Source organism: Aotus nancymaae, unplaced genomic scaffold (assembly GCF_030222135.1).
Source record: "Aotus nancymaae isolate 86718 unplaced genomic scaffold, 86718_ANA_hifiasm-v0.15.2.pri h1tg000030l, whole genome shotgun sequence".
NCBI lineage: Eukaryota > Metazoa > Chordata > Mammalia > Primates > Aotidae > Aotus > Aotus nancymaae.
Window position 1 is genome coordinate 420,230 of NW_026988443.1, and position 16,314 is coordinate 436,543.

The 16,314-nt window shown below is 39.3% G+C and overlaps 1 pseudogene; it reads right to left on the minus strand.

Moving 5' to 3' along the window:
• Positions 1–6,466: 6,466 nt before the first annotated feature.
• On the minus strand, positions 6,467–10,545 carry LOC105706889 (DNA (cytosine-5)-methyltransferase 3B-like; annotated as a pseudogene).
• Positions 10,546–16,314: the final 5,769 nt, after the last annotated feature.

The window sequence follows — 16,314 nt, forward strand, 5'->3', positions numbered from 1 at the left end:
ATATAGCAGATCCATTTATTAGAATATTAACCATAAAGATTATAGAGTACTGATTTTGCTTTCACATGGATGAACCTTGAAAAGATTGTGCTTAACTGAAGAAGCCAGATACAAAAGCCACATATTTTTTATTCTCTTTATGTGAAATGTCCAGCATAGGCAAATCGGTAGAGACAGAAAGCAGATCAGTGGTTGCCAGGGGCTGAGGGTAAGAGACAGTGGAAAGTAACTGCTTACTGGGTACTGGGTTCCCATGAAAGTGTTCTGGAACTGGATAGTGATGAGGGTTGCACAACATATTACATTTCAATTTTTAAAAGCTTAGGAGAAAATCTTCCATATGTAGAGCTAAACAAAGGTTGTTGAACTTGACACAAAAGCATGATCCATGCTAGGAAAACTTTATAAATTGGACATCATAAAAATAAAAATCTTGTACTCTGTGAAAGACCCGGTTAAGGGGATGAAAAGACAAGCTACACACTGGGAGATAAAATGTGCAAACCATATTGAACCAATAATTAGTATCTAGAACACATAAAGACTTCTCAAAACTCATCAGTAAAAAAGCACAGGATCCAATGAGAACCCGGGCAAAAGAGACGAAGACATCTTTCACTCAAGAATATATAAGAAGGTTGGGCACAGTGGCTCACGTCTGTAATCCCAGCGCTTTGGGAAGCCAAGGCGGGTAGATCACTTGAGGTCAGGAGTTCGAGACTAGCCTAGCCAATATGATGAAACCACGTCTCTACTAAAAATACAAAAATTAGCCACACATGATGGTGCATGCCTGTAATCCCAGCTACTGAGGAGGCTGAGGCAAGAAAATCACTTGAACCCAGGAGGCAGAGGTTGCAGTGAGCTGAGATCGTGCCACTGCACTCCAGCCTGCTGGGTGACTGAACGAGACTCCATCTAATATATATATATACACACACACACACATACACACACACATACATATACACACACATACATACATATGCACATACACACACACACACACACACACACACACACAAATGACTAAGCACACGGAATGAGGTTCAACATCAGCAGCCATCAGGTAAATTCAAATTAAAATCACACTGAGATACAACTACAATTCTCTCCAAACGGCTAAAATTAAAAATAGTGACAGCATCAAATGCTGGAAAGGATACAGAGAAACCAGATTACCCATATATTCCCAATGGTAATGTAAAAGAGTACAATCACTCTGGAAAACAGTTTAGCTGTTTCTTAAGCAACGAAATCTGCAAATATCAGCAAATACACACTTGGACAATTATGCCGAAGAAATAAAGGTTTATGTGCACTCAAGAAACTGCATACAAATATTTATAAAAGCATTATTCATAATGGCCAAAAACTGGAAACAAACCAGATGTTCTTCAGTGGGTAAACAGTTAAATAAATTGATACATCCATAATATGGCTAGAGCAGGAATAAACAGGAACAACCCATGGATATATAAAATAATATAGATAAATCTCCAGAGAATTATGCTGAGAGAAAAAAAGAGCCAGTCTCAAAAGGTTACATACTATACAACTCCATTTATGTAACATTTTTGAAATGACTAAATAATAGAAATGGAGAGCAGATGAGTGGTTGTCAGAGCTTAAGGATGGGGTAGGAATAAGAAGGAATTCATGTGGCAATGAAAGGGCAACATACAGGATCTCTGTGAGATGGGAGTGTTCTGCCTCTTGACCATATCAGAGTCAACATTCTGGTTGTGATGTTGCACATGTCTTGCTTTACAATATGTTACCACTGGGAAAAACTGGCTAAAGGGCACACAGGATCCCTCTCTCTGCATGTGAATCTATAATAATCTGAAATGTCTGTCAGTCAAATGTCTGAAAAAGGGCTTGTATTTAGAATTTATAAATAACTCTCAAAACCCAATCATAAAGAAACAATTAAAAATTGACAAAAGCCTTGCACAGATACTAAACCAAAGAAGATATGTAAATGACAAATACACACATGGAAAGATGTTTGATGTCACTGGTCACCAATGAAGTACAGAGTAAAACCACAATTAGATGTTGCTAAAATTTTAAAAACCGATCACACCAAGTGTTGGCAAAGATATGGAAGAACCGTAACTCTCATATACTGCTGCTGGGAATGTAAAATAATGCAACCACTTTGGAAACACAGCTTGGAAGGTTTGGGGGTTTTATTTAAGTTAACAATCATCTACAATATTATCAGCCATTCCACATCTAGGTAGGTACCCAAGTGAAATGAAGGCATATGTCCATATGAAGATCTGTATGCAAATTTTCATAGCAGCATTATTCATTATAGCCAAAAACTGAAAACAACTCAAGTGTCCATCAACAAGTGAATGGATATACGAACTAGTATAACTATATCAGCAATAAAAAGAACAACATGGATGAATTAAAAAATAATTACGTTGAGTGAAATAAGCCACACAAAAAAGAATGTATCCTGAGTTATTCCACTTCTATAAAATCCTTAAAAATGTGAACAAGTATATACTGACATGAAGAAGACCAGTGGTTGTCTGAATGTGGAGGATGGGAGGACAGGCAGAGGCAGAAGGAAGGATCCCAAAGGACATACTTGGGGTGATGGATATGTTCACTATTGATTGTGGAGATCGTCAAAAAAATAGCATTATACTCCCAACCCCCCACAACTAGAACAGAAGACACAGGTTGAAATAGAAAACCAGAAATGTATAATTTTGGAGTGGCGCTAATTGATATGCTTCATCATAACAACTTCAAGAACCTAAACATAATGTCAAATTAGATATGTTAGCAGTGTTTTTAACCATTTAGAACAGAAATAAGGAGAGAATTTTATAATAGGTTTAAGATTCCTGCATCTTTTAGTCAAAGGTATCCTTCAGAAGCCACTATTACAGCAATTGACTAGAAAGAATTCTTTCCTAAGCTCCCCAGCTGTTCAACTGCTCCAAAAAGAATCTTTCTTTTTTAAATGCTGGAAATATGAATTTTGTCTTACAAATGAAGATAATTGGGCAAGAAAAAGAAACTAAGGAACTAAAGGAGACACTTCGATTTTTTTTTTCCTCTCAAGAAAAAGAGTCCTAATGATGACATAAAAGATAAGATGAAGATTCATTCAAATAAACTAAATTAATTTTCATTTAAACAACTTTAATTTTTAAAGTCTATTTGCAAGCTTTGTTTGTTGGCAAATAAGTGTAATTTATGTTTTATGTTATAAAAGCTGGTATCATTCTTAATTACCTCCTATTCAGGATTTATGAAAGTCAAGCTTTAAAAGAAAAAAAAAGTACCATTCTTTTCCTTTCTTGTCACTGCTCTGAGCCATCAATAGTGGCAATGATAACTACTGATTTAGAAGATCAAAGTGTGCCTGACAAGTGACGCCCGACAAGTGACGCCCAAGATATTCATGTAACTAATTTTTATTATTTTAATCCTCCACCAATATTTTAATAAAACAAAACTGGAAATGTTTTTAAGATACACACTACTAATGAAGAATTCCTCGTTAGGTTATATTCCAGGAAAAATAGAAAGGGTAGCTTTTTTCTTTGCTTTTCTTTTTAAGTGCTACTGTAGAACCCAAGATAATTTACATTTCAAACCAAATTGAGATGTGGAAAAAATATACAGAAGGAAATACAGCTCTAGAGTGTGTGGGGGAAAGCACTTCAAGTGTTTATTCTACAGCCAACAGAGAAAAACAATCAATTATACACAAGCCAACTTCATAGCTCAGGTATCTCAAATTATAACACTAAACTAATGATTTCCCTAGTCTCCTAACTTATTCAATATAATGAACTACATTCAGCTGTTAAATGTAAAATTCAAAGAAAAGCAATTAAGATGGGTAAAGAGAACAGTTACTCTCAATCTAAAATGCTTATTTATTTATTTATTTATTTTTTGAGGTTTCAAAAGTACTCTTTGGAAATTAAAAAAAAAAAAATTGAAACCCACAAACTCATACAGGCATACCCTGGAGATACTGCAGGTTCCTTTCCAGAGCACCACAACAAAACAAATATCACAAGAAAGCAAGTCACACAAATGTTTTGGTTTCCCAGTGTATATGAAAGTTATGTTTACACTATACTGTAGTCCATTACGTGTGCAATACCATTATGTTAAAGAAAATAATGTACACATCTTAATTTAAAAAATATTTCAATACTAAAAAATGCTAATGATTATCTGAGCCTTCAGTGAGTCATAGTCTTCCTGCCAGTGAAGGCTCTCACCTCAGTGTGGTGTGGATGGCTGCTGACTGATCAGGGTGATGGTTGCTGAAGGCTGGAGTGACTGTGGCAATTCCCTAAAATAAGACAACAATGAAGTTGGCTCTTTCTTTCATAAAAGATTTCTCTGTAGCATGTGATACTGTTTGATAGCATTTTACTCACAATAGAAGTTCTTTCAAAACTGGAGTCAATCCTCCCGCAAGGCCTGCTGCTGCTTTGCTAAGTTTATGGAATGTTCGAAATCCTTTGTTGTCAAATCAACAATGTGCATAGTATCCTCACCAGGAATTGATGTCATCTCAAGAAACTACTTTTCCTTTCCTTGTCCGTTCAAGTTTGATCATGAAATTGCAGCAATTCAGTCAAGTAGATTTTCAGACTCCACCTCTAGTTCTAGTTCTCTTATTATTTCCACCACATCTACAGTTACTTTCTCCACTGAAGTCTTCAACCCCTCAAAGTCAACCTCCCAAATTCCTGTTAATGTTAATATTTTGACCTCCCATGAATTATGAATGTTCTTAATGGCATCTAGAATGGTGAATCCTTTGCAGTTTTCATTTGACTTTGCCCGTCCATCAGAGGAATCATGATCTATGGCAGCCTTACAAAATGTATTTCTTAAATAACACTTGCAAGTAAAAATTACTCCTTGATCCATATGCTGCAAAATGGATATTGTGCTAGCCGACATGAAAATAACATTAATCTCCTTGTGCATCTCCACCAAAGCTCTTTTTTTTTAGAGAAATACTGATTTTAATTAAACATAAGGTAAACTCTAGGTATCCGTCATCTTTCAGCCTAAAAATTAGCAAAAACTGTTGAAACAAGGCACAGTTTCTTCCCCATATTTGTTACGTTGTGGCTCCAGTTACAAAAAAATTTTAATGAAAATGTTAAACATAAAAATAGAAGTTTGAGATTTTAAAAAAAGTGTATAAAAAGCCTCACAGAACTTGTCAACGTTGTTCCTTATCCTACAAAATAGCACCAGTAAGAAGAGTAAAAGGTGTTAAAAACCATTACGACAGCATTTCTGAAATGCAGCTTGTCTGAACTCCCATTCCCCCTAAAAATGACTTATTGTGGAATAAAAAAAAAAAATGTTTAAATCTCCAGAGGGAGAATCGAGCTTTTATTGCCATTTTCCCTGTCATCTCTTAGATGAGGGAAAGGTGTGAGAAGTGTGCTTCTGTCCCTGACTGCTGTCACTGCATCTGAGTTTAGTAAAAAGATGAGAAATGAAGGTAGCAGACTTCTGGGGACCTGTGCCAGTGGAGGGTAGGTCTCTTGGAGAGGGGATGGGTTTGAGGAGGTGTCTTATCTTATCTAAGCTCCTTCCTTCACACTCCTCTCCTAGGGAAGAGGGAGATATGGAGGAGCCATAGTTGCCCACATAATATGTGGCAGCTTATATTATAGAACTCAGCACAACCCTTCCTGAGCTCCCCAGAGGGTTCTATTGCAGTCACTGGGAGGGATTTAGCTAAGAGAGGCCCCTGCCCTTGGGTTTGTGGGGGAAAAAATAGCCCTGAATGTGATGATGATGTCATCCCTGCTGAAATCATCATCATTATAGAAAATACTATAATGGGTCCCATGCAGACTCCAGACCTTGTATTTAGGCAAGGGGAATGTGCCGGGTAAAAGACATATACAACATTTCCTCTTCTGCTTGCCCTGAAAAAAACCATCCTGGACCCTTAAAAATGTCCTGTAGCTACATGCCTACAACTGCACACATCTGGCAACAGAGTAGCAGCCAGTTTTCAGAAATTAAAGTCTTGCAGTAACTGTCTTGGGTGATTTTTCAGCATTAACCTGAGTACTGGAGAGCTGTTGGCACTGTGGTTTTGGTATCTTAGCCATTGTTTCTCTGAGTGGTAGACCCAGGAAGGAAAGAAAAAGCCACGCTGCTACCTACTTCGTTTTAAAGTTTTAAGAAAGGAAAAAATGAGCACTGTGTTTGGCTGCTCCAAGCAGCCAGGTCTGAATTGTGCACCAGGAGGTGGCACCTCGGGCTCCCTCTGCAAGAGATTCAGGTGGCTCTGCCCCCACTGAGCAGGAGGGAACTGAGGTACATAGTATGGCCCACACAGCTGAGGAAGAGCAGGGCCTGGGGATGCCTTCAGGAATCACACCTCCTGAGTCCTGGCTCTGCCACACACCCCAGTGGCTTTGGGGCCTGGCTGGAACTATTCACATGCAAAGTAGTCCTTCAGAGGGGCAAAGAGGTGTCGGATGACAGGCACACTCCAGGACCTTCCCAGTAGCTTCTGGTGGGCGCCACGGCCCATGTTGGAAACGTCTGTGTAGTGCACAGGAAAGCCAAAGATCCTTTCGAGCTCAGTGCACCACAAAACATCTACTTTGCCATTGATGACAACATGGAAAAGTTGGTTTTTCCCCTGTTTGATTGAGTTCGACTTGGTGGTTATTGTCTGTACTTTCTTTAACTTGGCTATCCTATTGTATTCCTAGCAGTCCTGCAGCTTGAGTTTATCATTCTTTGATGCTATCACCGGCCTGTTCATCCCAGGAAGCTTGCCCCCAAAATATTGGGCCCTGTGAGCAGCAGAAACTTTGATGGCATCAATCATCACTGGATTACACTCCGGGAACCGTGAGATGTCTCTCTTGTCGCCAGCCTTCATGGCTACAACATTCTCAAACATCCAGAAGAACGGCTGGTCATCACCCTCCTTGGGGAGTGAGTAATTCAGCAGGTGGTAAAATTCGAAGAAGAGCCAGCCTGTGCCCTCATATAGGCCTTTCCTGGCTGGATTCACATTTGAGAGATCGTTGCATGGGCTTCCACCAATCACCAAGTCAAATGGGCCCCATTCGTCAATATTTTTCTTTGTGATGTTCCTCACGTCGTTCACATATTTGATATTCCCCTCGTGCTTCAAGGTTCCAACAGCGATGGACTCCTCACACACTTCGGGGGCGACGTACTATCCCACTTTTATGCGCAACTCTTTGAGGACTAGGTAGCCTGTTGCAATTCCATCAAACAGAGACAGGACTCGAATGGGCCGCCTTCGGGCTGCGGGAATGGCAGGGTACAGCTTGGGGGCTTCGTATTCAAGCCCCCGTTGTCACTGGTGAAGAAGGCCTGTAGGCGCACGTTCCAGTCCTTCCGGCGCCGCAGGATGCCGTGACAGCGCTGCGGGAGACACATGTAGCAGCTCCAGGGCTCCTGCAGCTTGGCCTCGGCCGCTGTGCCTGTGCCCACCAGCACCTCCAAGCACTCCACACACAAGCACCGGCAGCAGCTCTCGGCCCTCGCAGCACACGGTGCAGTAAGACTGATAGCCATTGTCATCATACATGTAATTAAAATAGCTCAAGGAACCGATCCCGGCATGTCTGACAGAGCCCCCCCTCAAAGAGAGGGTGGAAGGACACAGGATTTTTCCTGCCACAAGACAAACAGCCATCTTCCAGGCTGCTCTTGTTGCTGGCAACATATGAAGCCATTTGTTCTCGGGTCTGATCTTCATCCCCTTGGTCTTTGCTGTTCTTATAGCAATTTGTCTTGAGGTGCTTGGGTTGGGGGCAGTAGTCAGAGGCGGTTGAGTCGTCAGCTGTGCGTCTTCGAGTCTTGTTCTCGTATTTCTTTGATTCTAATTTCCTACTGCCTGCATGACGCACCTTCCACTTATTAACCACTGGTTGCGTGTTGTTGGGTTTGAGGCCCTCGATCCCAGTGGGCTTGAAGCCCCCATGGGCCCACTCCAGCATGGGCTTCAGCTGGTCCTCCAATGAGTCTCCAGGGCTGCTGGGGAAGGTCTTGCCAGCTCGCACCCTAGCTTTCTCCAGAGCATGGCACATGGCTTTTCGATAGGAGACGAGCTTATTGAAGGTGGCCAAATTAAAGTGCTGGCTGAACAGCCCCAGTGCCACCAGTTTGTCTGCAGAGACCTCGGAGAACTTGCCATCGCCAAACCACTGGACCCATCGCATGCCCGACATGGCCTGTCGCTTGGAGGTGGCCTTCCAAGATACCACCATGGCGGGCCACCAGGAGAAGCCCTTGATCTTCCCCCACACAAGGTCCCCTATTCCAAACTCCTTCCCATCCTGATACTCTGAACTGTCGCCATCTCTACTGTCTGACTCCACCTGCGAGGACTCCATGCCCTCCTGCTGGCTGTCCTGGGCTAGGCGGGCGTAGGGGGTACTGCTGCTCTGGGGCATCACATCTGTGTCCTCTGTATCGTCTGTGAGGTCGATGGTGAGGTAAAGGCTGGGAGGGGACGACCATGGCGTGCCTGCCGATGCTGTTGCCCGCCATCTCAAGGACCTGGTAGCCGGGAACTCCACGGGGGACTCCTCCACATGGCTGTGGCCCTGCTGGCCTCGGGTGGAACGTGGGGAAGGCCTGTGCCTCTCCCTGCTGGAGGCACTGTTGTTATTTCGGGTTCGGACAGCTGGGCTTTCTGACCGAGTCCTGGTTTCCTGGAAGAGCTTCGGCATCACTGGGGTGTCAGAGCCATCCCCATCTTCCCTGTCGCCATTGCCTGTCAAGTCCTGCGTATAGCTCAGCAGACTGGACACCTCCCTCTTGGAGAGTCTCAAGCTTGATCTTTGGCCTCTGATCTCGGGGGGGCGGATGGCCTCCAGGATAGGGGGCGAGTCGGAGGACTGGTCACTGCAGGCCCCATTGACGAGGATCGAGTCTTCCCTCCTGCCGGCGTCCTCCTCTCCATTGAGATGCCTGGTGTCTCCCTTCATGCCTTCCTGCCATGGGGCTGGCTCAGGCGCGGCTGGGTGGCAGAGCTGCTGATTGGGGCAGGCTGGCGGGAGGCCGGGGGGCGGCCACACAGGGCGCTGGGCTTGCGAATCTCCGGCGCTGATCGCCGAACTAGGTTTACTTGGGCCACTTAATCCCCGCGCTGCCATCCGGGCGCGGTCGCCCGCTTGCCCACCCACCAGGGAGCCGGTCCCGTCCGTTGGGGGGCGCTTGGAGCATCCACGCGGGCTGCGGCCATGGAGCCGGAAGTGGCTGCTGTGAGTGAACGGCGCGGGCCAGACTGGGCAGCGGGAGTGGGTCTCCACCAAAGCTCTTGAGTGACCCAGCTGCATCATCAATGAACAGTAATATTTTGAAAGCAATCTTTTGCTGAGCAGTAGGTCTCAACAGTAGACTTAAAATATCCAGTTATGCATGCTGTAAACAGATGTGTTATCATCCAGGCTTTGTTGTTCCATTTATAGAGCACAGAAACAGTAGATTTAGCATAATTCTTAAGGGCTTTAGGATTTTCAGAATCCTGGCTTCAACTTAAAGTCACCAGCTGCATTAACCCCTAGCAAAAGAGTTAGCCTATCCTTTGAAGCCTTGAAGCCAGGCATTGACTACTTCTCTCAGCTATCAAAGTCTTAGATGGTATCTTCTTGCAATAGAAGGCTGTTTTGCCTACATGGAAAATCTTTTGTTTAATGTAGCCACTTTCATCAATTAACTTAGCTAGACCTGATAACTCGCAGCAGCTTCTACATCAGTACTTGCTGCTTCACCTTGTACTTTTATGTTATGGTGATGGCATCTTTCCTTAAAGTTTATGAACCAACCTGTGTGAACTTCCAACTTTTCTTCTGCAGCTCCTTACCTCTCTCAGTCTTTACAGAATTGAAGAGAGTTAGGCCTTTGCTCTGAATTAGGCTTTAGCTTAAGGGAATGTGCTGGTTTGATCTTCTTTCCAGATAACTAAACCTTCCTTTATATCAGCAATAAGGCTGTTTTTTTTTTTTTTTAATCATTCATGTTCACTAAAATAGCACTTTTAATTTCCTTCAGGAAATTTTCCTTTGCATTCACAACTTGGCTAACTTTGGAACAAGAGGCCTATTTTCAGCCTATCTTGGCTTTCAACATACCTTCCTCACTAAGCTTAATCATTTCTAGCTTTTGATTGCAAGTGAGAGATGTGCAACTCTCTCTTTCACTGGAACACTTAGAGGCCATCACAGGGTTATGAACTGGCCTAATTTTAATATTGTTGGGTCTTAGGAAATAGGAGAAGTGAGAAAGACAGGGGACCGCCTGGTCAGTGGAGCAGTCAGAACACACATTTATCAGTGGAATTTGTCATCTTATATGGGTGTGGTTTGTGGTGCTCTGAAACAATTTCCATAGTTACATCAAAGACCATTAATTACAGATTACCACTACAGATATAATAATAATGAAAAAGTTTGAAATATTGCCAGAATTACCAAAATGTGACACAGAGACACAAAGTGTGCAGATGCTATTGGAAAAATGGCATTGACAGACTTGCCCAAAGCAGGATTGCCACAAACCTTCAATTAATAAAAAACACATATGTGTGAAGCACAGTAAAGAAAAGTATGATAAAATGAGGTATGCCTGTATTTGATTTTGTAAGACAAGTGAAATTACATTTATCCGTGTTGTTTTGGGAAAAACAGCATCAGCACAGAATTGGTTATCCCTCCAAGAATACCTAAATAATGAAAGAAAATTTATTTTACAAGTGATTCCCCCATAGCCATCCAGCAAGTTAACATTATAAAATGAGCATAACTCTTAGAATTTGCTTAAGGCAGGGTGTCTCAAGTTCAATTCTACTGAGGTTCTGAACCAGATAATTCTGTGTTGTGCAGGGCTGCCCTGTATACCATAAAAAGTTTAGCAGTATCTCTGGCCTCCACCCATTAGGGGACAGTAGTACTCTTAAACCAGATGTGGCAATCAAAAATCTCCAGGCACTGCCAAATGTCCCCAGGAGACAAAAGCATCCCAGGCTGAGAACTAAGGGCTTAGACCTAAAAAATGCACTAGTTACACAGTAAAAATAATACTGTATTAGTATATCTAGAAAGAATTAAGAAAGCCAAAAGTTGGTCCTTTGAAAAAATGAAAGTGAGAAACCACTGGTAAGATTTGTGAGGAATATAAGAAAGCACAAATGATTAACGTTTTGGATGAAAATGGGAACATAAGTGCAGATGCTGCTGAGGTTGAACAGAAAATTAAGAGGCTTTCATAAACAAAACAATGTCCAAAGCTTCGAAAACAGATTAAATGGATACATTTATAAAAAATAAAACTTAGAAAAGACAATCAAAAACAAATAGAAATGTTAAAGGATGTTTCATCGGTAGCTACACATTTCTACAAAAAGAAGCTTTGCCAAATACTCAAGGAATAGGTGATTCTAATCTTACATAAACTCTTTCAAATAACAAAATAAAAGAAACCTTTCTTTATGACTCTCATAAAGTCATACTTTATGAGACAAGCATGACTTTGATTCCAAAACCAGACAGAGACAGCTAAGAGGGAAAAAGGATAGGCCAATATCTCTTTTAAACAGAGGTTTTTAAAACAGCATGCAAATACTAGCAAACTGGACCAGGCAAAATATGAACCATGAGGAGATTAGGTTTATATTAGGGATGTAAGGTTGATTCAATATTAGAAAATTAGCAGATTGAAAGACAATAGGATTATCTCAATAGAGAATAGGGGTTGATAAAATTCAACATCAATTCATGATAAAACTGTTAGAAAACTAGGAACAGTAGGTAACTCTCTAATCTGATAAATGACAATACAACAATAAAACTCTATAGCAAACATCACACTATAGTAATGAAATATTGAAAGCATTTTCTTTAAAGTCAGGAAAAAAGGCCAAGATGCTTTCCATCACTACTTCTATTCAATATTGTATTTAGAGGTACTAGCTAGGACAGTAAGAAACCATTTTTAAAAAATAAAAGAATTCAAAAAAAGAGGCAAAGCTACTATTATGTGCAAACTATAATGACTGAATATTTTTAAAGTAATCCACAGATAAACTGTGAATAAGATATTTTAGTAAGACTGTTTGTAACAAAAATTAGTACACAAAAGTCAGTTGAAATTGACTTCATTCCCACTAGGATGGCTAGAATCAAAAGTCAGATAATAACAAGTATTGACAAGGACAAAGAAATCAAAACCCTTATACACTGCTACTGGGAATGTAAAATGGTGTGGCTGCTTTGGGAAATAGTCTGGCAGTTCCAAAAATGATTAAACATGGAGTTATCATATGACCCAGCAATTCCACTCCGAGATATAAACCCAAGAGAAACGAAAGCATACGTCCAAACAACAACTTGTACATGCATGTTTTTAGCAGCATTATTCGTTGTAGCCAAAAGGTGAAAAAAACCTCAAATATCTATCTACTAATGAATAAACAAAATGTGATGTATCCATACAATGGAATATTATTCTGCCTTAGGCAGGAAGGAAATTCTGACATATGCTGCAATATGGAGGAACCTTGAAAACATGCTAAGTGAAAAAAGTCAATCACAAAAGACCACATATAATGTGATTCCATTTAAATGAAATGTTCAGAAAAGGCAAACATACAGAGACAGAAAGTAGACTGGTGGTTACTTAGGACTAACAAGGATGAAGCATTTGGGGAGTGATCACTAAGGGGTACAGTGTTTCTTTTTGAGGTGATGAAAATGTTCTAAAATTGTCTTGACAATTGCACATATCTGTAAATGCACTAAAATGCATTGATTTGTATACTCTGAGTGAATTATAAATTACATCTCAATAAAGCTGTTTTCTAAAAAAAAAAAAAAAAAAAAAAAAAAGGAATTGTATTTCCACATCAGCACAACACTGTTAGGAAATATGCTTTACTTTACAATGTATCAAAAGGCATGTAAGCTTTTCATGGAGAAAATTATAAAATTTTACTAAAAGAAAAATAAATGAAAGGCTATACAATGTTCATGTACTGGAAGTTTTAATATCATAGAAATGTCAATTCGTCTCCAATTGTTCTACAGATTAACTGCAATTCCAAAATCCTAACAGAACTCTCTTATAGTATTTGAGAAGCTGCTACATAAACTTACAATGAAGTCCAAGGGCTAAGAATAGCCAAGACACTCATCATGAACAAGAACAATGGAAATGTACTCTCACAGCTACCAAGACTTCTAACGCCATGGATAGGCTTTAGTGTAGGGAAACAACAGGGCTCAGAAAGATCCACACGTATACATCTGGAAACTTGATTTATACACAGCAAGCATGGAAGGTCAAATTGGATATCTGTACCCATATTTCATATCCTGTACAAAACCAAATCTAAGTGAAACACTTAAATGTGAAAATGCAAAACTATCAAGAAGACAACTATTTTGAAAACAATATAGAATAGGAAAATTCAAAACAACAGTGAGAGGATACTAGTGTTAATAATATTAAAACACATTATAAAAAATCACATGTGGAAGCAGAGTGTGAAAAGATGAACAATGGGGGGACTCAGAGGGGTGGCGAGCGGTGGATGATGGGAGGCTGCTTGGTGGGTACAGTGTATATTGCTCCAGTGATGGATGTGCTGAAGGCCCTGATCTTACCACACTGCAATATACCAGTGTAGCAAAATTGTACTTGTACCCCATAAATATATACAGTTTTAAAAAAATCATTAAGAACAATGTGGTATTGGAGCCTGGGGAGATAAAATAGGAAGTCCAGAAATACACCAAACTACACATAGAAATTTAGTATGATGAAAGTGGCCTCTCAAACCAATAAAGATGGACTTTTTAATAAATGATACTAAGACAACTGGGTATCTTCTACCTGTGGCAAAAATTAAAAGTAGCTAAATTGGATTTATATTTCACATCATATACCACGTAAAACAGAAATGGGTCAAAGATATAGATAGATAGATAGATAGATAGATAAAGAATGATATATACTAAAACCACAGAGTACTAGAAGAAGACACAGGGAAATTCCTTTATAACCTTAGAGTAACTCAAAATCCAGAAGCTATTAGAACAAAAATGATAAATACAATGGCCTAAAAAGTTTTTAAATCCTGTATGGCAAAAAGCACCAAAGTCAAAAGACACAACACTAAGTGAAATGATCAGATACAAAGGACAAATGTATGATTCCACTAATATGAGATACCCAGAATAGGCAAAGTCATAAGGACAGACAGCAGAGAACAGAGATGACCAGAGGCTGGAGGGAGAGAGGGATGGGGAGCTATTTCTTCATGGGTATGGAGTTTCTATTTGGGATAATGAATAAGGTTTCTGGAAATAGATAGTGGTGATGGTTGCACAATTGTAAACATACTTAATGCCACTGAATTATACACTTAAAAACTGCTAAAATGACACATCTTGTTACATATATTTTACCACAGTAAAAACAAATAAGGATGACCAGATAAATAAGCAATTTAAAAAAAAAGACAAATGACAAATGAGGGTGGAAGACTGGGCAATATTTGCACCTCACATCATGAAAGAGTTTGCCTCCCCAACACATGAAGAAATCAGTGAGAAAAAAGACCAATAACCTAACCCAACTTAAAAATAGGCACAGATGTGAACAGTTCATAGAAAGAAACTGCTCTTAATTATATGCAAAGATGTTCAACATCACTCATCAGAAGAAATGCAAATTTCTATTTGCAAATGTATTATATACACTGAAATGTATTTTTTATCTATCAGATTGGGGAAAAAAACACTCTCATGGGAAAGCTGTAAGTTATCCTTGCATTCTACTGACAGGAATATAAATTGTTTTATCCACTACTGAAAGCAATTAGCAACATCTAGAACAATACCAATGCATAAACCCTTTCATCAAACAACTGTGCTTCTGGGAATTTATCCTACAGACATGCTAGGACATGTGAGAAACAGTGATGTGCAGGTTACAGTAACATTGTGTGAAATATCAGAATGTCAGAACCAACCCAAATATCCATCTATAGGAAACTGGTTAGGTTATGGAATTGTTTTCCACACAATGGAAAATTGTACACTATAAAAAACAAGAACCTCTCTTCACAAATACAAAGAGTTCTAAGATACAAAATGAAGAGAATAAAGCAAACGGCAGCATGGTGTATCCAGTACACTTCTTGTATTAAAAGGGAAGGGGGAATAAGAATATTTATATTTTATAAAGAAACATTGGAAAGATATATAAGATTAAAAACTGTGACTAGTGAGAAACAAAGGATGGAGTGAGCAGGCAACTGAGGCAGAGGGGATAAAAATGGAAATGAGATTTTTTATTGTACTTTTTTATTTTGATTTGAGATACATGAATGGATTTCTTATCAAAATTGTTTTAGTAACTTGATAGAGATTTCTAATTTAAGGGTATATATGTATTAGTTAAAACTCAAATAAATCCTTATGTATTTCATTATATGTGTGACTTCTATCTGAAATGAAAAAGAAAACCCCAAATACTTGTCTCTAGTTAATCAGATGCACACTAAAGTATTTAGGAGGAAGTGAACTGATATCTGCAACTTCATGTGAAATGCACAAAAAAAATGATGGATTAGTACATAAATAAAATGATGGCCAGATACAGGATAAAGCAAGTAAAGTGTTGATTGTAGGATCTAGATGGTATACATAAAGATGCTCAATATAAAATTTTGTTTTTCTGTTTAAAATTTCATAATAAAACATTAAAAGAAATTTATTAAAATTATAAAACTAGAGAACTCATGAGTCAATAAATGAGCAATTCAAAAGAAAAACAGGCAAAAAACATACACGTTTAATAGAAGACACAAATGTTGTATAAACATATAAAAGGCTGTTCGATCCTACTCGTAACTTTAAAACCACCTTGAGATGCCATTTCTCAGCTGTCCGATTGGCAAAAAATTTTAATCAGTACCAAGTGTTGAAGAGGAGGTGGAAACACCATAAAACCTAAGTGTCCATTAATATTACAATGGGCACCAAACTGTGGGATAGTCACACGATGAAATATACTATGAAGCAGTGAGAGTGAACAAACTATTAATACCCTAGTCCACAGAAAAGAATCTCAAAATATATTTTAAGTAAATGATGCAAGTAATTTAAAAAGCAGTAAGATTTTAACTACATTAAGTTCAAAAGCAGGATAAACTAAACAGTATATTGTTTAGTTACAGAGATATAATTAAATTATAAAAAGCAAGAAAATAATTAATGAAAAAAATCA